Source organism: Meriones unguiculatus, chromosome 17, assembly GCF_030254825.1.
Source record: "Meriones unguiculatus strain TT.TT164.6M chromosome 17, Bangor_MerUng_6.1, whole genome shotgun sequence".
Taxonomy (NCBI): Eukaryota; Metazoa; Chordata; class Mammalia; order Rodentia; family Muridae; genus Meriones; species Meriones unguiculatus.
Window position 1 is genome coordinate 45,985,331 of NC_083364.1, and position 26,082 is coordinate 46,011,412.

At 37.1% G+C, this 26,082-nt stretch overlaps 1 protein-coding gene across 16 annotated transcripts in view; it reads left to right on the top strand.

Moving 5' to 3' along the window:
• Zbtb20 (zinc finger and BTB domain containing 20) overlaps window positions 1–26,082 on the top strand; it is a 789,314-nt gene that overhangs the window by 196,245 nt on the left and 566,987 nt on the right. For all 16 annotated transcript variants that reach the window (XM_060370416.1, XM_060370411.1, XM_060370414.1 and 13 more), the window contains one exon: window positions 19,263–19,308. The gene's annotated coding sequence lies outside the window, so the exon portion shown is untranslated. The remainder of the gene's footprint in view (window positions 1–19,262; window positions 19,309–26,082) is intronic.

Here is a 26,082-nt window from a genome sequence, read left to right on the forward strand (position 1 = left end):
CCAATGAGGTTTATTTGTCAAAAATAAGCATCTCATAAGAAAAAACTATCCTTTATGGGAATTGAAAAACTATCAAAAATTAAGTTGTTTTCTGAAAGAACTGGTTATTCTTTCCTTAAAAAAGAAATTGTTATAATTTAGGTAATTAGGTAACATGCATTTTGTATCTAGGAATTCGTTTAAAAGAACTAATTTAAATACAAAAAGTAAAATACAAATTTTAAGCACAATGAAGCTCATCACAGTCTTTAAAAAGATAAGCAGAAAAAAAATGTTCATACATCAGAATTGGTCAAGTACCTGTGATAGATTTTTTTTCACTAGAATATACTGGGAAATTTAAAATGTAAACATGCTTATTTGTTTTAAAAATGAGATGCAAAATAATGTAGCCCTTGAAATCAAGACTAGTTTACTGAAAAAAAAATCCTCCTTTTAAGATTGGAAGAAAATAATCTAATATAAATGTCATATTTTTATATGTTTTTTTAAAGTTTCTTTAGTAAAATATTTCACCTCATTCAGTAGTAGGTGGGTGGGGGGTACTTAAAATGAAAGGACAGAATGCAAAATATTTCATATTATTTAATGTGGAAAGTAAGTCAGAGAAATCAAGAAGGTAAGAAAAATCTGAAGAATGTGCTTTAAGACATGTAATATAGGATAAATACACTAAAATCTGTACACCTAGAGAAGCTAAGCAAGAAGGAGGACCCTCATTCAGAAAGGCAAACAGGATGGACATCAGAAGAGGGAGAAAACAGGGAACAGGACAGGAGCCTATTACTGAGGACCTCTGAAAGACTCTACCCAGCAGGGTATCAAAGCAGATCCTGAGACTCACAGTCAAACTTTGGGCAGAGTGCAGGGAATCTTATGAAAGGAGGAGGTAGTGGGATCTGGAGGGGACAGGAGCTCCACAAGGACAGCAACAGGACAGAAAAGTCTGAACATGGGGGTCTTTTCTGAGACTGATAATCCAACCAAGGACCATGCATGGAGATAACCTAGAACCCCTGCACAGATATAGCCCATGGCAGTTAAAGTGTCCATGTAGGTACCATAGTAAGGGAACAGGGGCTGTCTCTGACATGAATTTAGTAGCTGGCTCTTTGATCCCTTCCCCTGTGAGGGGAGCAGCCTTCCCAGGCCACAGAGGAAGCCATTGCAGCAAGTCCTGATGAGACTGATAGGCGAGGGTCAGATGGAAGGGCGGGCAGGAGTTCCTCCTCTATCCATGGACTTGGGGAGAGGAATGGGAGGAGAAGAAGGAGGAAAAGTAGTATTGGGAGGGGACGAGGGGGGGATCTAGAGCTGGGATAAAAATTGAATAAATTGTAATAAATTTAAAAAATAAATAAAAATTAAAAAAATAAGAATTCTAACAATTACCCACTCCCCACTTCCATTTTACTTTAGTGAGTGCACTCTTTTTTACTATACAATGAGCTACCTAATGGTTACACTGGAAATAAGAAAATAATAATCCAAAAAAAGGAAGGGATATATATATATATATATATATAGTTGTGGTACAGGGTTTTGGAAGAAAGCTTATGTTTTAAAAGTGAGTATTCAAAATAGGTGTTCCAGTATCAATGAAGGAAGGAGTACCTTTTGGATTTTTACTGTGTACATTTAGAATTGCATTAATTTATCAACACACAATTCAAAAATTTTAAGGAACCATTATATTTTAGTTCTTAGGTAAAAATCAAGTTACAATGTGATGTGACAATATGTGTTTTAGTCTTCTAATCTAAAATCATTTGTAGGAAGTTCATATGTTAAGCTCATATGTTCCATGTGTCATACCTTATATACAAGGTATTTATTTGCTGTTTCAGAATCTCTTTAACACATATATGTTTAGCAGATTCTGATTATAATATTAATTCAGATGAACCTAGAAGAGAGGATATTATCCATGCATTTCTGACTTTGGACCATGGAAAGAAAACACTGTTGCCAAATCCTCTCAAGTTTCATAGACTCTTCACATGCTCCCTACTTAAATATGTTTTTCAGATATTTTAAAATGACATCTCTGATATAATGCAGATCATATTTTTATTCATATGTAATGCATGCACTTTTCTTTGTTGTCTTAAAATTTATCAATAAATGGTCTATGGAACAAATATAAGACAACAGGTAATATATATGATTGCCAGTGGCCTCAGCAATAGCAGTAGTAGAATCCATGTCATCTCCCTGTCCTCGCTTAGAAGGCAGAGCATTTGTACTTAGTTGAAATTACAATCCATGTATATTTGGCAGGGACCCATGCATGCATTAGCGTGAGTATGTGCATGAATTTACAGTTTGTTAGGTTAGCGATAAGGCAGCATTTCTTCTCTCATGCTGTATTATTTTCTGTTAATAATCTTACTATTTTCTTCAATTTTATTTTCCCTCCTTTATTTCCAAGGTGTCCCTGATCATCCAGTTCTTATTAGGTAGTTAAATTATGCATGTGCCAATCTCTGTGTCCCCAAACACACATAGCTAATCAACAGTGAAACCATTTATTGTAAATTTACTTCTAGAAAGAGTCCTCCTTTCTCTGATTTTGAGGATGGATAGATGTTCATTATGATCTGGTAGACAATTATAACATGCACATTTGGAGTGTAGGTAGAGAGAAGAGTACTCTGTGTTAGCTGTTGAGACTTTTTATTTCACTCATTTAAAGACAAAGATTTAAATGTGCTTGTTTAAATTCAACAAGCCCATAGAGCCATGAGGCCTTGGGGGTAAGAGGTGCTTAAAACCAAATAGCATAGGAGCTGAAGAAGTAATTATATGCCAGACTGAAGATGGAACTGAACAAAGACTGAAAAGGGATCTGGGAAAAGGGATAGCAAACTGAATTATGTCCCAGGTACCCATGGACCAAGAAAACATGCTGAAAAGATGAATCTTTATATGTTTTACCAAATTTTACAAAATACAGTACTTTTCAGATGGTTAGATAATCTGATTTTCTTTTTAAAATATGTTTTAGCTGTAACTTAAATGCTTAAAACTCTTACTTTTAAGGATATTTTTAGTAAAGAATATAACCGCAATAATTCAAGGTGTATTCTGAACTCATTGTGGCAGAATTTAAATATAAACTAATTGGGATAGAATTTCAATATTTCTATTTCCTTGAAAACCAACCTTTTGAAACCCACCTCTGACTTCAAAATTGTAGTATTATGGGTAGAAGGAATGGTGTGAATTACTGAGGAAAATTCATGCATTTTAAAATGGTGGCTTAAAGTTATTTTAAATCTTGACTTGCCTCTTACACACCTCTGATAAGGCGGGAAGGAAGCATACAATTAGATGGTGATTATTTGAAATTGTTTCTGAGATTCTCGCCTCTTATTAGCAACTCTTAGTACTAGTTGCAGGAGATAGAACTGACCAGAAACCCTGATGTTAAAGGTAACATCAAATAGGTTGTTACAATTGTACACTAGAAATGTCTCTAGAAACCTATGGAAAACAGTATCCCACGTCTCTCAGTTACATCCTTTGAGGGCCAGTATTGCTAGGAAACTTATCCACTAACATGGAAAGAGCTATTTATGTAACTTTCTTATAGTAATAATAGCTTTCCCACCATTTTATTATCCCACAATAGCTTTCTGGCAATTAAAGCCTTCAGAGAGGTGGACTCTCAAGTAAAGAGACACATACATTTCAGAGACAAGGGGTGAGTTGGAGGGAAGAAAAAGAGCAGCAATCCAGGTAAAAATTCAGTTGGCAAGCAGGATCTGCCTTCTCCGCTCCAAGAGAGCAAATGCTAAGGTGAGGCACACCAGCTTAGAGACTCTAGCCACACTCAAAACCTCCAAGATGAACTGGCCCCCAAATGTTCTTAAAATTGTACAAGATCCTCTATTTAATTGTGTTATTACTTTTGTAATGGTCATCTACTTCAAATCATCTCTTTTCTTTACATTTTCTATCCTACTACACCATCTTCAATGTGTGGGATAAAATATATCAGCAAATAACTCTGCCGTCAACCTCAAGGAGAGAATGATGGTCATTAAATTAAGTATTCCTGCCACACTTAGAATAGACTGCTTCCTAATCAGAATAGCAGGACTTGGAAACATAGAACTTTTACTGCTGGAAATCCTTAAGATCTAGCTTACATTAGCAGGAACTCAAAAAAAAAAAAAATGCCACTAGACAAAAGTAATGAGTAGTCTTCCCTAGCTTTTAAAAATTATTTTTATTAATTACAATTTATTCATTTTTATATCCCAGCTGTAGCCTCCTCCCTCATTCCCTCCCTATCCTACCCTTCCTCCCTTTTCTCCTTCCATATCCCTCCCCCAGTCCACTGGTAGGGCCAGTCCTCTTCCCCTTCCATCTGACCCTAGCCAATCAGGCCTCATCAGGACTGGCTGCATTGTCTTCCTCTGTATACTGGTAAGGCTGCTTCTCCCTCAGGGGGAGATGATCAAAGAGCCAGTCACTGAGTTCATGTGAGAGACAGTCCCTATTCTCCTTACTAGGGAACTCACATGGACATTGAGCTGCCATGGGCTACATCTGTGCAGGGGTTCTAGGTTATCTCCATGCATGGTCCTTGGTTGGAGTATCAGTCTCAGAAAAGACCCCCATTCCCAGATTTTTTGGTTCTTTTGTTCTCCTTGTGGAACTCCTGTCCCCTCCAGGACTTTCTATCTCTCCCTTCATTCATAAAATTCCCTGCACTCTGCCCAAAGTTTGGCTATAAGTCTCAGCATATGCCTTAATATCCTGCTGGGTAGAGTCTTTCATAGGCCTGCATGAAATTTGCAAGCAAATGGGTAGAACTAGAAAAGATCATCCTGAGTGAGGTATCCCAGAAGCAGAAAGACACACATGGTATATACTTACTTATAAGTGGATATTAGAACTATAATATAGGATAAACATATTAAAATTTGTACACCTAAAGAGGCTAAGCAAGAAGGAGGACCCTGGGTAAGATGATCAACCCTCACTCAGAAAGGCAAATGGGGTGGACATCAGAAGAGGGAGAAAACAGGGAACAGGACAGGAGCCTACCACAGAGGGCCTTCACCAGGTTTTAAGTCTGAGAAACACATCAATGACCAGCCCAAGCAAATAGCCTTCTTGGGGGTAACCAATGCTGTCTAATTGTATTTATGGCCTTCTTAGAAAGAATTCAACTTAGCAAACCACCTGTGTCTGGTGAGGTCATGGACCCAGACAAAAAATTTCCTCAAGTGGTACAGCTTCTAAGTGTCCTATCACCTATCCTTCTACCCAATGGTAATTGTAGTCTTCATCTCTCAGGAAAGAAACTCCTTTCAGCAGCAAACAGAGACTATTACAGAAAGCCACAATTGACCAAAATGCAGGTAACAAGTGACCTGGCCCCATTTACTACATCAACAATGCAACCCCTATACCTGATGGTCTGAGAAACATCACAGAAGAAAGATGCAGAAAACAAGAGCCAGAGAACAAGGATGCTTTCTGTGAAATAGTGACTTGTACACATGACAGGGATGCTCACCCACAAAGTATCTGTACTATGGTTGCCTAAACAAGACCTTCATAATGACCATATAGTCAACATGCCAATAGGGATTGTGGGTACATTTTATAACCCCCACCCTAAAATGAAGAACTACCAGCTAGTATGGCTGTTGAGGGGTGAAGAATCAGTTTTGGATTTGAATTCCTGATAGGTTATCAAATCCTAAATGGTCATCTCTAAACACTTGTATATGTATGCAATATTAAATGGACTTATGTATACACACATACACTCAAACACACACACTTTTTATGATGAATCTAGAATTATATACATTTATACATATATGTGTATATAAAGATACACATATAAATATAAATTTAAATATACACATGTACATATAATTACACAGGTTCATATAAGAGATGAAGGAAGCAAGGTGACTATTTGGGGGAGGAAAGGGGCTAGCAAGAGAGGAGGTGCAAGACAAGGGAAAGTAGTAGATGTGTGAGCATGCACAGGTACTGCGATAGGCCTATGTGATGGCTGGAATAAAAACAGCAGCCCCTACACACACACACTGGGATCAGAGATTCGAATGTTTGCTCACCAGGCAGTGGCAGTATTTGGAAGGATCAGAAGGTGTGACCTTGTTGGAAGAAGAGTCCAACTGGGAGTGGGTTTTGAGGTTTCAAAAGCCCATGATAGGTGCCACCTATAGATCAGGATGTAAAGCTCTTGGTCCAGGACCATGCCCACCTGTGTGGGCATGTGTGTCACCGTGCTCTTAGCTGTTATGATAATGGATTAACTTTCTGAAATTGTATGTAAACCCTCAATTAAATGCTTTTTTAAAATAAGAGTTGCTAGGGTTGTGGTGTCTTTTCACAGCAATATTACAGTGACTAGGACAACAGAAATGAGAATTTCATAATGAAACATACAAACTTGGCATGAAACTAAAAAAAAGAAAAAACAAGGTGAAAATGTAAAGATTAGATTACTACTGAAATACACAATAAACTCAACAGTAAATAGAAAACCTTTAGCAAAGTGTGTAGTAGGGGGTAAATAACTTATAGCTCTTGCTGCTTGCTATTTTTCCTGAATTCTTTACTACCATGGACTTCTTTTACTCATTATTATGAATAATTTTCACTCATAATTTCTTTATATGTTATTGTTTGTCTTTTGGTTTGTTGTTATTGTTGTTTTGTTGTAGAGACAGGATCTCACTGTGCAGCACTGATCATTGCTTGTTTTGGAACTTGCTGTAAAGACCAGCCTGGTCCCTGTATCTCGTAGAGATCTTTCTGTCTCTGCCTCCTAAAGGCTGGAAATAAAGGCATGCATTATCACTCCCAGGCCCCTTCTGTGGGTTTAATGTGAGTATTATGTGTTTTTTTTCTTTTTGTAAGAATAAGATAATTTTTTGTTTTCTGTGGTTCGGTGTTTATAGTATCAATCTTAACTAATTTTCATAGGTCATCAGAATTTAAAATCTTAATGACTTTGTACAGTATAATTTGTCAAAACATTATATATCAGCATTATATTATTATTATTATTTATTTATTTAATATTAGTTACAGTTTATTAACTTTGTATCCCAGCTGTATCCCCCTTCCTCAGTCCCTCCCAACCCCACCCTCCCTCCCTCCTCTCCTCCTTGCCCCTTTCCAAGTCCACTGATAGGGGAGGACCTCCTCCCCTTTCATCTGACCCTGGTTTATCATGTATCTTCAGGACTGGCTGCAATGTCCTCCTCTGTGGCCTAGCAGGGCTGCTCCTCCCTCAGGGAGGAGAAAAGGGGGGTCAAAGAGCCAGCAACTGAGTTCGTGTCAGAAATAGTCCCTGTTCTCTTTACTAGGATACCACTTGGATACTGAGCTGCCATGGGCTACATGCGAACAGGGGTTCTAGGTTATATCCATACATGGTCCTTGGTTGGAGAAACAGTCTCATAGAAGACCCCTGTGCCCAGATATATTTGGTCCTTGTGGGGCTCCTGTAGTACAGGTTTTCTCTTTTTCAGCAACTTACACTTTTCCATAAGACTGCTTTCATTTAGTATTAAAACAACTTTAATATTTAGTTTAAATAATTAGGGGATGTAATTAAACCTTCATTTAAAAGCCTAAAAGTTCTGTCCTTTTTCCTTTTTGATGTTGCTGCTTGTAGCTTATTTTCATTCAGTTATCTTTTTCTGCTTTTACATTTCCTGGTGTTCTTTTACTCTAAGTTTTATAACATTTTGATAATTTTAACTCTGTTCTTTCTTTTAACATAAATTTAAAACTACATATCTTTGCCTAAGATTGTATTATTAGCATCCTGTGAGCCTTTGTATATATTGTCTTTGTCATTCTGTTTTATAAGTAGTGAATATTCAGGTTTTTTGTTCAACTTAAATCTGTAAATTCCTCAAAATTCTAATATTCAAAGTCCCCATTATTGTAGGTTTGATAGAGGACATACTTCTGTTCAGGTCCAAGGTTAATTGTGCAGAATGGAAGACAGAAGTACTTCAGTTCTTTGTTTTGTGTTGAGACTTACTTTGTGTTTTGACATAAGGTCAGTTCTAAATTTTCATGTGTGTCTGGAAGGCACATGTATTTTATAATTATTAGATACAAAGCTACATTAGAGCTTTAATTTGTTAATTAGATTATTGAGTTGTTAAATTACCGTTACTTTTTTATTGGCTACTTGGCAATTGATTATACAAATACAGAAAAAAGCTTTATTATGATGTGAAATTTGCATTGTTTGTTGTATATTTTTTTCACTAATGACCAGTAAAAATTTTAATACTTTTAATACAAAGGCATAAACAGTAGGAATAACAGAGTAACTAAAAATCTGAAAATCACCTTTAATCAGGATAATGACTTCCCATGGACAAAAAGGTAGGGAAGTATATAAATTCTAACTATACCACACTGTGGCCTGTTTTTCTTCTCTTTTTGGTCATGGTCTATTCCACAAAGACTTAAAATAATAAAATTTTTATATGTATAAATAAATAAATCTTAAAAATTATTATGTTTGTTATATTTTATCTTTGCTATTAGATGTTTAGAGAAGTTCATTGTACTTTGTTGATAAATTATTTCATCGTGAATTATATCATGTCTGTCTTTATTCCTTAATAATGTTTTCTACTGAGAATGTGGAGGTGAACATTAATCAAGCTACCTCTGGTTTCTTATTAGTTCATGAGAACATTCTGTCTCATGTATTTTAGTTATGATTATTGTCAGTAGTGTGCTACAGCATTTAACACTAGTAGTTGATCAGAACATATTTGGCTTTTGTGTATTTGATCACTCTCATGCTTCATTGCTATTAACTTATTTTATATTTTCTGTTCTTTTCAATTTTAAATTTTTATTATGAACTATTGTGGGGAAATGTGTTAGAAGGTTATGGGGGGTTAGAAAAGGAGAAATGGGATATGGATATGATCATGTTTCATTGTATAATGTATGAAATTCTCAGAAGATAAAACATAACTAGGTACTCAGGATGATCTTTTCTAGATCCCACCATTTGCCTGCAAATTTCATGGTTTCCTTGTTTTTCATTGCTGAGTAGTATTCCATTGTGTAAAAGTACCACAATTTCTGTATCCATTCCTCCATTGATGGACATCTGGGTTGTTTCCAGGTTCTGGCTATTATGAATAAAGCTGCTATGAACATGCTTGAGCAAATGTCCTTGTTGTGCACTTGAGCTTCTTTTGGATATATGCCTAGAAGTGGTATAGCTGGATCTTGAGGAAGCACTGTTCCTAATTGTCTGTGAAAGCACCAGATTGATTTCCAAAGTGGTTGTACAAGTTTACATTCTGCCAGCAGTAGAGGAGGGTTCCCCTTTCTCCACAACCTCTTCAGCATATGTTGTCACTTGAGTTTTTAACCTTTGCCATTCTGATGGGTGTAAGGTGAAATCTCAGGGTAGTTTTTTTTTTTTTTTTTTTTTTCTTAATGCAGTTTATTCAGGAACCTTGAACAATCATCTGACCCTGGGGAAAGCCAGCCCACAGCTTAAATAGCCTCTGGGTAGCCAACCCCAGCGTGCCACGTGGGCAATGCAGATAGGTCCACATACACGGAAGCAAGCCAGATCCTCAGCCTTAGCCAAATATGGAGTTGTTTGTGACAGAGAGCACTCACCATCAGGAAGGTGGAAGGCGGAAACCAGCTCCATCTTTAAGGCGCGGCATTCCGCAGCTCTCTACGTTCCCCCTTTTTGTTTTAGACACATCAGGCAAGAGTAGAGGTCTGATCTCTGATATTAGAAATAAATTGGGACTTTGTACCTATGTTCATTTAGGTGTCATCCACCCAAAGAGCATCAGACCCTATCTGATACCTTTTTCTCAGAGGTGGGACGTGGGGCATCAACCCGCAAGCAATCAGACATGCTCTTCTCTGGGTCGAAAGCAGCTGACCCTGAGTGCAGTGCTTAGCCTCACATCCTGAGGGTAACATTTTTTAGGTAATTGGACTGGAGAATTCGATACTATGATGGAGCACCTGAGAGTGGCCATTGTTACGGAAAATTCTACCAGAGTGGACACAGGACTAGCCACAAGATTATCATCATGGATTGCTGCAGCCATGAATCATCTGAAGGAATGGGCGGGCATGGGAGCGTTAGCAGGCCTTCCGTGTTGGTCTCCTTGGTTTGCCTGTGGTGTATATGCAAGATTAGAGTCTCACAACAGCGTAATGCAGCCATGATCATTCAGGCCTTTACAGCCATTGAAGCAGGACAGTCTCCCCAAGCATGGTTGGCTACCATAAAAAGCTAAAATGTTATGCTCAGGGTAGTTTTGATTTGCATCTCTCTGATGGCTAAGGACATTGAGCATCTCTTTAGGTGTTTCTCTGCCATTTGCTATTTCTCTACAGAGAATTTTCTGTTTAGCTCTGTACCCCATTTTTTAATTAGATTGCTTGATTTATTGCTTTTTAATTTCTTTAGTTCTTTATATATTCTGGATATCAGCCCTCTGTCAGATATAGGGTTGGTGAAGATCCTTTCCCAGTCTGTAGGCTGTCGTTTTGTTCTGATGACTATGTCTTTTGCTTTACAGAAGCTTTTCAGTTTCTTGAGGTCCCATTTATTGATTTTTGCTCTTAAAGCCTGTGCTCTTGATGTTCTGTTCAGGAAGTTGTCTCCTGTGCCAATGAGTTCCAGGCTCTTCCCCACTTTCTTCTAACCGATTTAGTGTATCTGGTTTTATGTTGAGATCTTTGATCCACTTGGACTTTAGTTTTGTGCAGGGTCATAAATATGGATCTATTTTCATTTTTCTGCATGTAGACATCCAGTGGGACAGTTGTTGAAGATGCTGTTTTTTTTTTTTCTTTTTTCCATTGAATGGTGTTGGCTTCTTTGTCGAAAATCAAGTATTCATAGGTGTTTGGGTTTGTTTCTGGGTCTTCTATTCACTTCCATTGATCCACCATTCTGCTTCTATGCCAATACCATGCTGTTTTTATTACTTTGCTCTGTGGGACAGCTTGAGATCAGGGATGGAGATACCTCCAGGTGATCTGCAGAAAGACACACAAGGTATATATTCACTTATATCGATAAACATACTAAAATATGTGCACCTAAAGAAGATAAACAAGAAAGAGGACCCGAAATAAGATGATCAATCCTCACTTAGAAAGACAAATGGGATGGACAGGGGAAGTAGGAGAAAACAAGTAACAGGACAGAAGCTTACCACAGAGGGACTCTGAAAGTATCTACCTAGCAGTGTATCAAAGCAGATGCGGAGACTCATAACCAAACCTTGGGCAGAGTGTAGAGAATCATACGAAAGAAGGGGGAGGCAGTGTGATCTAGAGAGAACAGGAGCTCCACAAGGACAAAATGTATCAGGGCACGGGAGCCCTCTATGAGACTGTTTCTCCAACCAAGGACCACATATGGATATAACCTAGAACCCCTGCCCGGATGTAGCCCATGGTAGCTCAGTAACCAAGTGGATACCCTAGTAAGGGGAACAGGAACTATTTCTGACATGAACTCAATGACTGGGTCCTTTACCTCCCCCCACCCCTTCCCGAGGGAGGAACAGTCTTGCTAGGCCACAGAGGAGGACATGGCAGCCAGTCCTGGAGATAATTGATAAGCTAGGGTCAGATGGAAGGGGAGGAGGACCTCCTCTAGCAGTGGACTTGGAAAGGGGCAGGGAGGAGATAAGGGAGGGAGAGTGGGATTGGGAGGGAATGAGAGAGGGGGCTACGGCTGGGATACAAAGTAAACAATCTTTGATTAATATAAAAATAAAAAAAATTAAACATAACTAAGTAAATTTTTACCCTATTGTAGTATTTGGGTTTTCCTAGTATCTTTCATCTGATATTTAAAATTGTATATTTCATTTTAATTTTCCACGTGAAATTAATTGCCTTTAAGTATTTAATAATCCAACATGCCTGGCTACTGTATCATTCTTTCAAACTATATCAAAATGTGGAAATTTTCATTTTGGGCACATCTCAGTGTTATATAGTGTTTTTCTTTGGTTCTTTTCTCCCATTTTTAACACTAACCCTTGTTTAAGGTTCCCTGATGTTGCTCCTTTTCTGGTGGTTTTCAGGAGCATGGGTTTGACTGACAGTCCCTGACTATATGAATCTTCTCTCAGCTTCACATTCTGTATTATGATGTTTAACCATTGAATAAACTGAGGTTATGTACAGCAACAAAGTCAGTAAGAACTAGCAATCTATTTCCTTGTGCTTTTAAGGCTCAAGTTACTGAATAATTAGCAAGATAACACATTTGTATTCCTAGTTTTAATTTTCCCACTCACTATTCTGGATTTCATTTATTTATTTCAATATATATATTTGTATTCCATTAATGAATGGCTGTGATAAGAAAACTTTGATCTTTATTAGAAACATTATTTTTACTTGCTTGATAATATATTTTGGCTGAGTATATAATTTTGAAGTGCTGGGACACTGTCTTGAACTTGTATAGGTGTTATGTGTGCTTCCACAGTCTCTGTAAGATCCTGTGTGTACCAGTCCTGTTGTTTCTTTGGAGTCAGCTACTACCTCTAGCCCTTAGTACTTTATTATCTTCTTCCACATAGATCCCTGACCCTGGAGGGGAGGGGTGTATTGTTGACATCCCACATTGGTATGAGTGTTCCATAATCTCTTGCCTTTTGTGCTTTAACCAGTTGTTTGTCCCTGGGCTAATGCCTGTCTACTGCAATCTTCACTAATGAGGGTTGGGAAATTCCACTGATAATTAGGAGCCATTTTATTGTTGTGTTCCTTTAGCAAAACAATAGTATTTGGTTTTTCTCCTAAGCTCATAACCTATCTAGTCCCAGGTTTTTGGCACTTTAGCAGTGTCAGATATGGGTTCCATCTTATGAAGTGAGCTTTACTCCATTTGTGCTACTATTGCACCAGTGTATCTTGTAGACAGGTTGCTGCTGTAGGTCACAGGGTTTCTTGCTGGGTCATATTGATGTGTGTTTTTCTCCTACAGTAGCTTGTAGAGTATCTTCTAGCACTATGAACACTTGTTAGTCAGGGTGAAGCTTCTAGTTGGTCTTGAGTTCTCCCTTTTGGATGATGTAATATGTTATTCTCAGCTACAGGGCCTTACTATCTTATTGTAACAATCAATAGCCTTAGCAATAGCTGGTGGTATTAAGAGAAGTCCATGGGATCCCTTTGGCCAATTCACCAAAATATTACCTTTTTGTCATTGTAGATTTTACTTAGTGTCATAAGATATCTAGTTGGGGCATTAGCTCTCCTATTATATGGTAACTCCATTTAAATTCTTTCTGTTATTAGTACAAAGTGGCAGCCTACGGGGGGGGGGGCTAGTACCTAGAAAATATTAAGATCTAGAAAAACAACTGAACACCTAAGACAAAAAAATCAAAACCAATTAGAAAATGGTACAGAACAAAGGAAAGAGTTCTCAAAAGATGAAACACAGTGGGTGAGAAACAAAGAAATGTTAAAAAGACTTAGTTATTAGGAAAATGCAAATTAAAAATACTTTACCATTGTATCTTTCCTAAGCTACAGTGGCCAAAATCAATGAAACATATATGCACACATGCTAATGAGGATTCTGGGAAAGCAATACACTTTCTTATTGCTTGTAGGAGTACAAACTTGTACACCTGCGATGAAGATTAGTATGGTGGTTCCTCAGGGAGCTGAGGATAGTTCAACTTCAAGATCTACCCTACTAGTCCTGAGCATATCCAAAGATCTCTAATCTAACAACAGAGATACTTATTCACGTTCATTGCTGCTTTCTGTATAATAGCCAGAAGTTAGAATGCACCTGTATCAGCTGACAAATGGCCAATGAAAATGTGGTACATTTACATAATGTAATATTATTCATCTGTTAAGAAAAATGAATTTATGAAGTTTTCAGATAAATGGATGGTGCTAGAAACAATCATCCTGAATAGAACAGTCTAGATAGACCTCAAAAGACTAATATTTCATGTTTTGTCTTATATGTGGATGTTCTAATCTTTTGATATTTGTGCTATTGACCTAGTAATGGACCCAGATGGAGAAGAGGATCTCCCAAGAAAGGGGGGGGGGGGGAGAATGTGTTTTTATGGAATGGCAAAAATGAATATAGAATAGGGAATTACATGAGGAGAGTAACTGGAAAGCAAGGTAAATGAGGGAATGTGGGGAGGGACAATAACACTAAAGGCCTTTTGAGAAATCAGGAAACCTGCCAGTGCCATTCTTGACTACAGGCATCTCGTCTCCTTCCACTGTGCCTCCATTGCTAATCTCACATCTGTGTCACTCTCTTTTGGGTCATAATCCTTCTGCCATGATCTTGCTATTGTCTTTCTCTAAGAATTTATTGAGTTATACATCATGTGTTTGATATTTAATATCTTTCAAGTTTGGATTAATCACTTGAGATAGTCATTTTCGTGTTCAATTTCTCATTCTCAATTAATAGGTATATGATAGGAAGATGGTCTTTCAGTCATGAAAGGTTAAATTTAGCTTAGTAACTTAGAAACGTAAGTATGATTTTTCTTTTTTTAAAAAATTATTTATTATGTGTGCAATGTTATGTCTTCATGTACACCTGCATGCCAGAAGAGTGCGCCAGATCTTTTTATAGATGGTTGAGCCACCATGTGGTGGCTGGGAATTGAACTCAGGACTTCTGGAAAAACAGCCAAGTATAACCTCTGAGTCATCTCACCAGGCCAAGTATGACTTTTCTAAGTTTACTAAGCAATTTTTACTTTTCATAGAACTTTGCTTTTAAATAATAAGATAAGTAAGACACTTCAGTTTTCAAAAGTACTATTGGCTTTATTGATAATTAAATAATATAACAATAATGTAATAACAACAGTCAAATAACAAGTAATCAAATTCTCTGGTGATTACAGGAGAAACATATATATATATATACATATATATATATTAATCAGGTTTTGAATTACATTGTATCAGTGACTTCTCAAAAGAAGACTTATTTAAAATGTTAATAATATTTTGTCCTGTTGGTTTTCAGTTTGTTTTGTTGTTTGGTTTTTGTTTTTGTTTTTATTTCTGTTGGTTAATTTTGAGAGAAAGAACTTGAAGTTGGGTAGATTAGGGAGGTGGGAGTATTGGGGAGAGTTGGGAGAGAAGAAACATTATTAGAATATATTGTATTAATTTTTTTCATTTTTCTTTATTGAAACTAGATTCTTTCCTCATATATCTTAATTAGCATTTCCACATCCTCTACTCCTCCCAGTTCTCCCCCAACTCCCCTCTCTAGATCCAGTCCCTCTCTGTCTCTCTTTAGAAGAGGCTTCTAAGAGATAGCAACCGAACATGGCAAAGTAAAATATAATAAGATAAAGAAAAATCATCATATCAAGGTTGGACAAGGCAGTCCAACAGAAGGAAATGAATCCCAAGAGTGGGCACAAGAATCAGAGACCCACTCATTCTCATACACTCAGGAGTTCCATCAAAATACTAAGCTGAAAGCTATAATATACACACAGAAGACTTGATGCAGACATGTGTAGGTGCTGGGCTTGCTGCTTCAGTTTCCTTATCAGCCTTGCTTAATTGATTCAGAGGGCCTTGTTCTTCTGGTGTCCTCCTTCCCTTCTGTCTTTTACATTCTTTCTGCCTCCTTTTCCACAGAGTTCCCTGAGTCCGAGGGGAGGGATTTTATAGAGATATCTCATTTAGAAGCTCTTTCTGCATTATCTAGTAGTGGGTCTCTGCATCTTTTCTCAGCTGCTGCTGAAGGAAGCCTCTTTGATGATGACTGAAGAAGGCACTGATCTATGAGTATAGCAAAATATTGTTTTGAGTCATTATATTGAAAAAAATTAATCAGTGCTGTCTATTTTCTAGTTCTTAGTCATACAGCGGTAGCTGGAATGAGCTCTGTCTTTTGGAGTGGACCCTAAGTCAAATCAGATATTAGTTGGCCACTCTCACAAGTTCTGTGTCACAGGTCTTCCCCTTTGCAGTAGATTTTACTGTCTTTCTCTTCAGTAATAGGAATAATGCTTACAGCGCTTACTCTAGATTGGGTCATTATTTCTTTGATCTTCTTTTATGTTTTTAATTTTGTTTTGTGGTTATTAGTATTTTTATGGATTGTTCCATGTAAAATATTCACTGAACATCTAGTTCTGTATCCAACTGCCTCTTGGATCAGTTTTTGGTTACAGAATGCTTGCACTGTAGGCTGTCTTTACTTCCTGGATTTGTGTTTAGCTTAGTTCCTTAGCTTATAATAAGATATCCTCTCTCTTTTCATGCAACTGTGATGCTACTATCAGGGCCCAGTAAAGAAGGTACTTATTTTATACACTGAGCTTAGTACTTTATATGTCCACAGAAGGAAGCACCATAAATAATCCTCTAGGGTAGGAAGCATGATCATCATTTTAAATACAGGGAATACTTAAGTTGCCTGAGATCTGATTGTCTCTGGTGGTGAATTGTAAACACTTATCATCCTACATGGTAAATCTGCTTCCCAAAACTCCATAAGCCTGGACCAGGGAGCAGTGATCAAAGGAGTTGCTGTTTTCATGTATCACCACTTCTCCATGATGTACCCCATTGACATCAACCCTGTTACTATTCTGTAACACTGGCTTCAGAGGGAATAAACTTATGACTATAGACCAAAGAGAAACTGACCAGCTATGGAGAGACTCTATTAACTCTATCAACTTTATCTGTCTAGCAGAAATAGTCTATCCTAACTCCTTTTTTTCCCCTGGTGATGTTGTCATAGCAGTGCCTTCAAGAAGGATTAACAAGTAACTAACTTATTTACTTAACTGGCTGATAAATAACTCTAGTCTGTTAATTATTGGCAGTGTGTTTCATGTAGCTTTGCAGAATCTGAGGCAGTCTTGCACACCTCACACTCTAGATGGGGTCAGTATTTCTTTGATCTCCTTTTATGTTGTATCACCATTAAAAATAAGCATATCACACAAATATAAATGTAAATACTAATTTACTAATACATTTTGTAAGTGATGCATACTGATGAGTGCAATGTTTCAGTCATTGTTACCTTTACATAAGTTTTCACTCCACAATAGAAAAGAATAAATGTGCCATATGCTTTCTTCTTCTAAAATGTACCAGTCCTCTCGGAAATACCTTGGGCTGTGTTATATTTTTACCTTTATTTAAACCACGCCTTTGTATGTTTAGTGCTTTTAGGTGGTTGGCACTATGGGGATGTGTCCTACTCTGTTTTTCATCACATAGTGGTGATAAATGCATCACCTTGCACACAGTAGATGCTCACTGAATGTTGCTGGCTTAGTGAATAAATTAGTTTGTACTAGATACAACAGATTTTCAGTCCTGAGTTGTTCTTGCCATCATTTCACTCTGCATAATTTAAAAAGTTTTACTAAGATGATTAAAAATGTGTTATTGAATTACTGTGTAGATCCCAAAGTAATGGGATGAAAAAGATCCTGTGTGTACCCCGATGAGGAGGCAGAGTGTTCTCTCTGTAGGCACACCTAGTGGATTTTGTGTGTGATTGAATTAATTTATTTCTCAAAGAAAAGTTAGGTTCATGATTTCCATATGGAACTTTATAATTTTTCTTTTACATCTTCTTATCAGTTAATATTTTACTAGTATAAAAGTAAATAATATAAATATAATATAAATGTGTAGGTATAAATGTTTATTGCTGATAACTAGCTGTCTATTAACCTAAGCAGAATATACTTTAAAGAGTTGATAGTCTTATTCAGATCTAATATCTTGGTATTTATATGCATGTATTCTATTTTTGTAATCCTCAGTGTCGTACTCCCTATGTAACTGACATTATACATGCTTATATAAATTACTATTATAATACACATTTGAAGATTTCCATAAATTTAAACTGTGTAAGGTACATTGTGAGTTTCAGAGAAATATTAATTTATATGGATGCGATATACATTACTTTTTCTTTTGTTAGGCATTTAAGTTTATTATAATTTTCCAGGGTCATACAATCATATTTTATATTTCATTTACTTACTTACTTATTTATGTCTGTGCATGTGTGCATATTGGAACTGGAGCCAAGGCACATGTGTCGGTCAGAGGACAACCGAAGGAGTCAGTTCTTTCCTTCCACTATGTGGATCCCAAGGATCAAATTCTGCCAGTGTTGCCTTAGAATTGGCAACAGATGTCTTTACATACTGACCCATTTCACCCATCCTTAAAATTATGTTTTAACATAGATTTCTGTTTGTTTCCTATAATGCGAGTAGGTGCCTTGACCTAAACCTATTGAGCAAAAATTTCAAATGTTGACTTCTAGATACCTACATAGAGTAAATTTCCAGAATCCCTTTTATGTATGATGTTATTTTACTGAGCCCTAATAAAAGTCATCACCTACACACACCTTTGAGCAAGGTTTACTGAACTTAACATGCTGCTATTATCAGCTATGCCTAGATGTACATAAATGCTTTATTTTGCATTCAGAAAGAATTATGAAACTTTTAGTTTGGAACATTTAGCTTTTTTAGTATTTGGCCTTTTTGTTACAATGCATCTTCCATCCACAGTCAGGTGTTTTTCAAGTGTGATTGTTATTCTTTCAGCTGGGCTGCCGTGGTCCTAGGTATCCGTGTCTGCTTTATTGGTAGTGTGCCAGTGTGTTGGCCGGGACACTATATGGTTTGCTGCATGTGGTGAGCAGTCCTAATGACAGACTCAGCCTTGAACTGATCTCTTGTAACAAAGTAAAGGAGCATTCGGAGTTTTATTTCTGCATTTTCTGCGAGCTGCTTTGTGGAAGCCCTTTTCCTGCTTATCAGTGTTGTAGCAGAGTGAGTGCAGATGAACTGGAGGAGTTTTATTTCAGAGAGCAGCAGTCATTTGTATTAGCAAGGCATTAGTCCTGGAAGAACACCAAGAAAAAAAAATCATTTTTAAGTGTTTTCCTCTTCCTCTAGTGAGAACATTTGCATTGCAGAGGCCATGCATCAGTCCCTTGATGAGGTACTCTGTGCATTCCTTCACATATATGACTGTAGGGTGGTCTGAAATACCTGTGGGACATATAAATAGAAACAACTCCATGTTCTTCACCCACTACAGTGTTTCCTACTTTTCTGCAGAAATTGTTTCTATAAATTCTGATTTTGGTTTGGTTTGATTAATTTTTAATCAGATGACATCTTTGTTTTACATTTCAGAATACCTGATAAATTACAAGTCTGTTTGTGCTACATAGCTACACAGGTATGTATCTGAATTACCTAAGGGCTATATCTATCTATCTATCTATCTATCTATCTATCTATCTATCTATCTATCTATCCATCCTGTTAAAAGTTATTAGGTCTTATTAACATTGCTTATACATGCCATAATATATAAATGTTAATTTTTTGATGACTTATAAATATTGACAGTTGCAAAGAACTGCACTTTGTACACATATTGCATTGCAGTTCACTGTAAGACTCAGATACACATTTCGAAGATTTGATGAGGTAGAAGAATTTCAGTTAGAAAGCATTCATCTGGTGAAGATTACAGAGTATTTTATAGAACTGTACTGTTAAAGCAACTGGTCTGTGAGGTCAGACCACTGAAGAACCAGTGTCTTTGCAACATTGCTGTTTTATTATCAAACGTTATTGATGTTTTTGAATTTGTATTTGTGGAGGTTGCTTTGGGTAAGGAGTGGCTGCAGGCCTCCTGTCTTCTTCACTGTCTCAGGCACCAGATAAAAGAAGAGGTGGAGGGGATGTTTACACATGTTTAAAATTTCAGCCATGCGGTGTGTGGTTCCTGGGCAACAGGCAGGAATTCTCCAAAGCTTGGTTGCACCTGCTTAGTTGTTGCACACAGCTGTGTCAAATGAGTGGAAACACAGAAAAGCTTGTCAGCAGTTTGCCTGTGCTGTTGTGTATTTGTGTTTTGTGTAGTCTTTAGTTGGAAAGATAAGAGATGTAGACTTTAGAATGTTACATTGGTCTAACATAACACGGCTTTATAGTGCTGAAATACTTTTATTTAGTGCTTTGTTTATGTGTCTCAAATATTTTAAGTATATCCTGACTACCTTAGCTAATGTAAATGTTCTATACCCCAGACACTGTGCTGATAATTTTTGTCCTAGGACAGACATTTTGTGTTTGGCTTGATTTCACCATGTTGGCAGCCCCACTATGTGGGGCTGGATGTAGTTATTGATCCGTTTAGCTGAACAGATTTGAAAGCATTTGGCTATTAGTGGACACATGGGGCACATTCAGAAAGTGTAAGAGTATATTGTAAGAAGATTTTACTTGTGCATGTGTGTTTCCTGCAGTTGGGCTTGAAGAGATGCGGAAAGAAAGTGAAAATTAAGTAGTAAATTCTAGAAGAGGGGCTAAAATACACATGAAGTTTTAAGGCTGCTACATTATCATTTAATCAAATCTAGTTCCTTGGTGTTTCTCCAGAGTTATTGGTAGTGGCATTAAGTTTCTTTTGTTAAACGCTATATTTATGTTCTGACAAATTAGAATATCTTTAAGAGTTTGAATTATTATTGAATTTACTTAGGTGAAGTTCTATAAGTGAAATACAGCTATAATTTTATATAAAGGTATTTAATTAATTTATTCACTTGTCCCAAATTCCTGATATTGAAAACTTGTTCAAATGGCGTGGTTATTCTTAACATATTAGAAACTATAGGGATTTTTTTTTCATGAGAATTTAGTAACACAAATCTTAAGTCTTAGAACTGCTGTATTTTTCCTTCAATTAGCATACATGGAATCTGGTTTTTAAATAATAATTCATTATCATATGGCCCGACCTAACATCTTGGGAAATAGGAAAATAGACACAAAGGGAGTAGCAGAGTGCCTGTGGCTGCTTAACACAGTACCGTTTACATAGTAGTTGGTCAGGACATGTTGAATGAATTCATATAGAATAAAACACATCTGACATTGTGTTATAAGCAGAGGGCTGTGCCCTAGAGACATGTGACCTGTGAATGCATTTTGAGTAAATATTGACGAGCTTTACTTTACCTTTCATATTGCCAGTTAGATAGAAACAAAATAATGATAAATCTTGTTTCTAAAAACAAGTGACGATGTAAAACCTATCCATTTTCATTGTCACAGATCAATAATTAAAATGCCAGTATTTGCTTTATACAGATTCTTATTGACTATGAGAAAAGTATTTTTATTTTCCTCGTTATACAGACAAAGGCAGAGGCATCCATACTTAAGTTTCTTGTCATGTTGGGAGCTCTAGAGCATAGTGATAAGCAAACCCTTTCTTAGATGATCCAGGCCTCAGCCTTTTATACCCACTGTGCTCCCACCTTGCTCATTGCTAGCTCACAAACTTCACTGAAAGAAAATGTTGACTTTTCCTTGGGTCAGGTAAGATCAGAACATATTAAGAATGCATAGTTGTCTTACTAAGCAGAGATAATGGACCCTGTATTTACTATATACATATTTATAATTATGGTTCCTATTCACCACTGAATCCCAACTGCAAATACACAACAAAGGTAAAGTCAAAACAGAACAGCTAAGACTTGCTGTGGGGCTTTCTAATATTACATTGTATGTCTTGAGGTAAGCACATTAGGATTGTCCAGGTCTTAAGCCGGAAAGAACTACTGAATCACTATATCTTGTTTAGGCTTCTCAAATTTTGATGCCTCTTGATAATCATGGGAACTTGGAAATTTCCTTACTATAGGGACAGTTTTTGTTTGACTCTTGGTGTATTAGTGGGCAAAAGGCCAGTATCATGGACCGATTTTTTCCCTCCCTATTCTAGTATCAAGCTATATCCCTCTGCTATTCTCAAAATTAGAAATTAAGAGACCAACCAAAAATGTCCATGAGCTAGAGTGACTGCCATAAAGCAGACAGATCTCAGCACATCAATGATTGTGTGGACTCAAAGAAAAAATGCCAAACCACTGGATTCCAGGACACATTGGCAACTGTCCTGTGATTTCAGGGTTAAATAAATAAAGGTAAAAAGTCTATACTTGTTGAGAATATAGCATGCCTAAATCTAATTCCCTTTCCCTACTCCTTTCCCCTTATTTATTTATTTTACTCAACATAGCAGTTGAGTGCCTGTTTTTTGCTTGACTCAGTAACAAATAAATCAGAGATCATAGTGACAGAGGAGAACATAGATGTAGCAATAGGACATAGTTTAATTTCTGTTCTGTGTTCTTATTTGTAAAATTATAAAAATATAAACTTTAGGTGGTATTACTGCACTGAAAGTTAGGTAACACGTGTAAAGTATTAGTGCAGTGGTTAGCACATGGCAAATGCTTCAAAAGCCTTTCTTATCTGTGTACCTACTTCTAACACTACTACTGCCACTACCATGACTGCTTTCAGATGCTGAAGGGAACTATCTGATTAGCAGGGACCTGACCGCCTGGTCTGGAATTGTCTACTAGATTTTCTCAGAGGTGATAGCTAAAGAGATTTCTGGGATACAAAGTGAATAAACAGTAATTAATATAAAAATAAAAATAAAATAATAAAAATAAAATATATTTCTGCTTATTTTATAAAAATCATAAATCAGATCCAGGTGAGGTGCTGCATGCCTATAATCCAGTAACCAAGGAGGCAGACAGGTGGATCTCTATGAGTTCGAAGGCAGCCGGGTCTACAAAGGGAGTCTAGGACAGCCAAGGTTACACAGAGAAATCCTGTCTCAAAAAATCAAAAACAAACCAAACAAACAAAAACCACACCACCCTCCAAAAATCATAAATCAACTGACTCAAAAGATAAAATTAATGCATTTTTTATTGTTTTATGATTCTAGATTACATATAGCATAAAATGTACTCTCAGCCCCTTTTAGGTGTAGAGTTGAATGGTTTTTAAATATCTGGATAATGTTTATTCAGCCACCACAACAAACCATTAGTAAAACTTCTTCATGTTAGAAATTTGAAATGTTAAAAACAATGTGTTATTCTTTCTTTTCTTCAGTCCTTGAAAACCATTTTACTTTTTGTCTCAATGATTGTGACAACTCTATAGGTAATGTTACAATATACTTGTCTTTTTGTGTTTGGTTTATTTCAGTGAATAATGTCTTTGAGTTTCACCCATATTTTGGTACATGTCGAGTTTTCAGTCTCTGTTTAAATTTTTTTATTATCATTTACTACAATTTATTCAATTTGTATTCCGCTGTGGCTCCCTCCCTCATCTCCTCCCAAACCCACCATCATTCCTTCTTCTCCCCCTATACCCCTTCCCTAGTCCACTGATAATGGAGGTACCCCACCCCTTCCATTTGATCCTAGCCTATCAAGTCTCATCAGGACTGGTTGCATTGTGTTCCTCTGTGGCCTGTTAAGGCTGCACTCCCCAAGAGGAGGTGCTTAGAGAGCTTGTCCCAGTGTTTATGTCAGAGAAAGCCCCTCCTTCCCTTACTAGGGACTCCACTTGGATACTGAGTCTAAGGGCTGCATCTGAGCCAGGGTTTTAGGTCCTCTTCATGCATTGTCTTTGGTTGAGGTATAAGTCTCTGTAGGGCTCCCAGAGCTCAGTTTTTATTTTGGCTCTGTTGGTCTCCTTTTGGAGCTCCTGTCCCCTCCAAGTCTTTCTTTTTTTAATTAAATTTTTATTTTTTTATATTAATTACAGTTTATTTACTTTGTATCCCAGCTGTAGCCCCCTCCCTCATTTCCTCCCAATTCCACCCTCCCTTCCACACCTCCTCCCCTCCCCTCTGGTCAGATGGAAGGGGAGGAGGACCTCCCCTCCAGGTCTTTCTATCTTCCTCTTTCTTTCCTAAGATTTCCTACACTCTGCCCTAAGTTTGCCTATGATTCTCAGCCTCTGCTTTGATACCTCGATCAATAGAGTCTTTCAGAGGCCCTCTGTGGTAGGCTCCTGTCCTGTGCCCTGTCTTCTCCTGCTTCCAATGTGCATCGCATTTGTCCTTCTGAATGAGAATTGAACATTTTTCCTAGGGTCTTCCTTGTTGTTTAACTTCTTTAGGAGTATAGAATTTAGTATGTTGATCCTATATTATATGGATAATATCCATTTAGAAAATTAGGAATAGTGCTACCTCAAGATCCAGGTTTATCACTTCTAGGCATATATCCAAAATATTCTCAACTATACAAGGACATTTTCTTAACCATGTTGATAGCAGTTCTATTTGTAATAGCCAGAATCTGGAAACAACCTAGATGTCCCTCAACAGAGGAATGGATAAAGAAATTATGGTACATTTACACAATGGACTACTACTGAGCTATTAAAAACAAAGAAAACATGAAATTTGCAGGCAAATGGTGGGAACTAGAAAAGATCATTTTGACTGAGGTAACCCAGAAGCAGAAAGACACAAATGGTATATAGTCACTCATGAGTGGATATTATTAGTTTTCTAGTTCTTAATAACTGACTACTCTTCGATTCTGTGCATACACCACATCTTGCCTGATTATTCATTTGCTCAGTGGATACTTTCATTGCTTATACATTTTAGTTTTCTGTAAGTCTGTGGTGATCCCAGGCACACATAAAACACCTTGAGACTCTAGTTTCAAGTTACTTTATGTGTAGATCCAAAAGTAGAATTGATGTAACTTTCTCAGAAAGTTTTGTGGGATTATATTTAAATTTGATGGTATCATTTTAGTTTGTGCATGTGAATGACACTGGCTTCTTAGTATGTAGAATGATTACAAGAGTCAAGTTCATCAAGGAAGGTTCTATTACTTATGTGAGTTCAAATAATTTAAGAAGTCTAAATACCTTAGATAAGGTACATTCTGGGAGCCAATGATACTTTTACAGTCAAGGACACTGCACCTCATGTTTGAATATAGAATAATGGGATTCAAACTAACTAGCACTGAAATTTCAGTTTTTCCATAGTTTATTCCTCACCACAGAATATAGAAGTTATGTATCTATCTGCCAAGGTTACCATCGGTCATTTTTAGAGGTTTATTCCAAAATACCACAAACAGTGTTAGATGGATAATTATTTCTTTTCAGTTTGGAAGTAGGAAATCACATTTTATAAACAGTTTTGATCACTTCTCTCCACTAGGAGGGAGGAAATATATTCCCTGAACTTTATGGATGGACATCTTTTTCTTATATCTCTTCACTGTGCCTTTCCTCTATTTATGAGTGCTTAGTGTTCAAATTTCTCTCTTTTTTTAGGGCACAAATCATATTATCCCAATGAAGACCTGCTTATATCTAAATAATTTTACATTTATTAGTATTAGAAGTTAGGGCTGCGATGTCAGATTTTTTTTTTTAAATCAACATTCATTGTGTGTGTGTGTTTGTCTCTACCACATACATGTGAGTGCCTGCAAGAGGCCAGAAGATGTCAGATATCCTGGAGTAAAGTTTCAGGTATTTATGTGTGTGTGTTTTTTTAATTTATTAACTTATTTTTTAATTACATTTCATTCACTTTGTATGCCAGCTGTAGCCCTCTCTCTTATCCCCTCCCAGTCCTACCCCTCCTTCCTTCATCTCCTCCCATCCCACTCCCTAAGTCAATGATAGGGGAGGTCCTCCTCCCCTTCCTCTGATCCTAGTTTATCAGGTGTCCTCAGGACTGACTGCATTGTCTTCCTTTGTGGCCCGGTAAGACTGTTCCCCCCCTCAGGGAGAGGCAATCAAAGAGCCAGCCACTGAGTTCATGTCAGAGACTGTCCCTGTTCCCATTATTAGGGAACCCAGTTGGAGACTGAGCTGCCATGGGCTACATCTCTTTAGGGGTTCTAGATTATCTCTATGCATGGTTCTTGGTTGGAGTATCAGTCTCAGAAAAGACCGCTGGACTCAGATTTTTTTTGGTTTTGTTGCTCTCCTTGTAGAGCTCCTGTTCCCTCTAGGTCTTCCTATCTCCCCCTTCTTTCATAAGATTCCCTGCACTCTGCCCAAAGTTTGGCTATGAGTCTCAGCATCTGCTTTGATATCCTTCTGGGTAGAGTCTTTCAGAGGCCCTTTGTGGTAG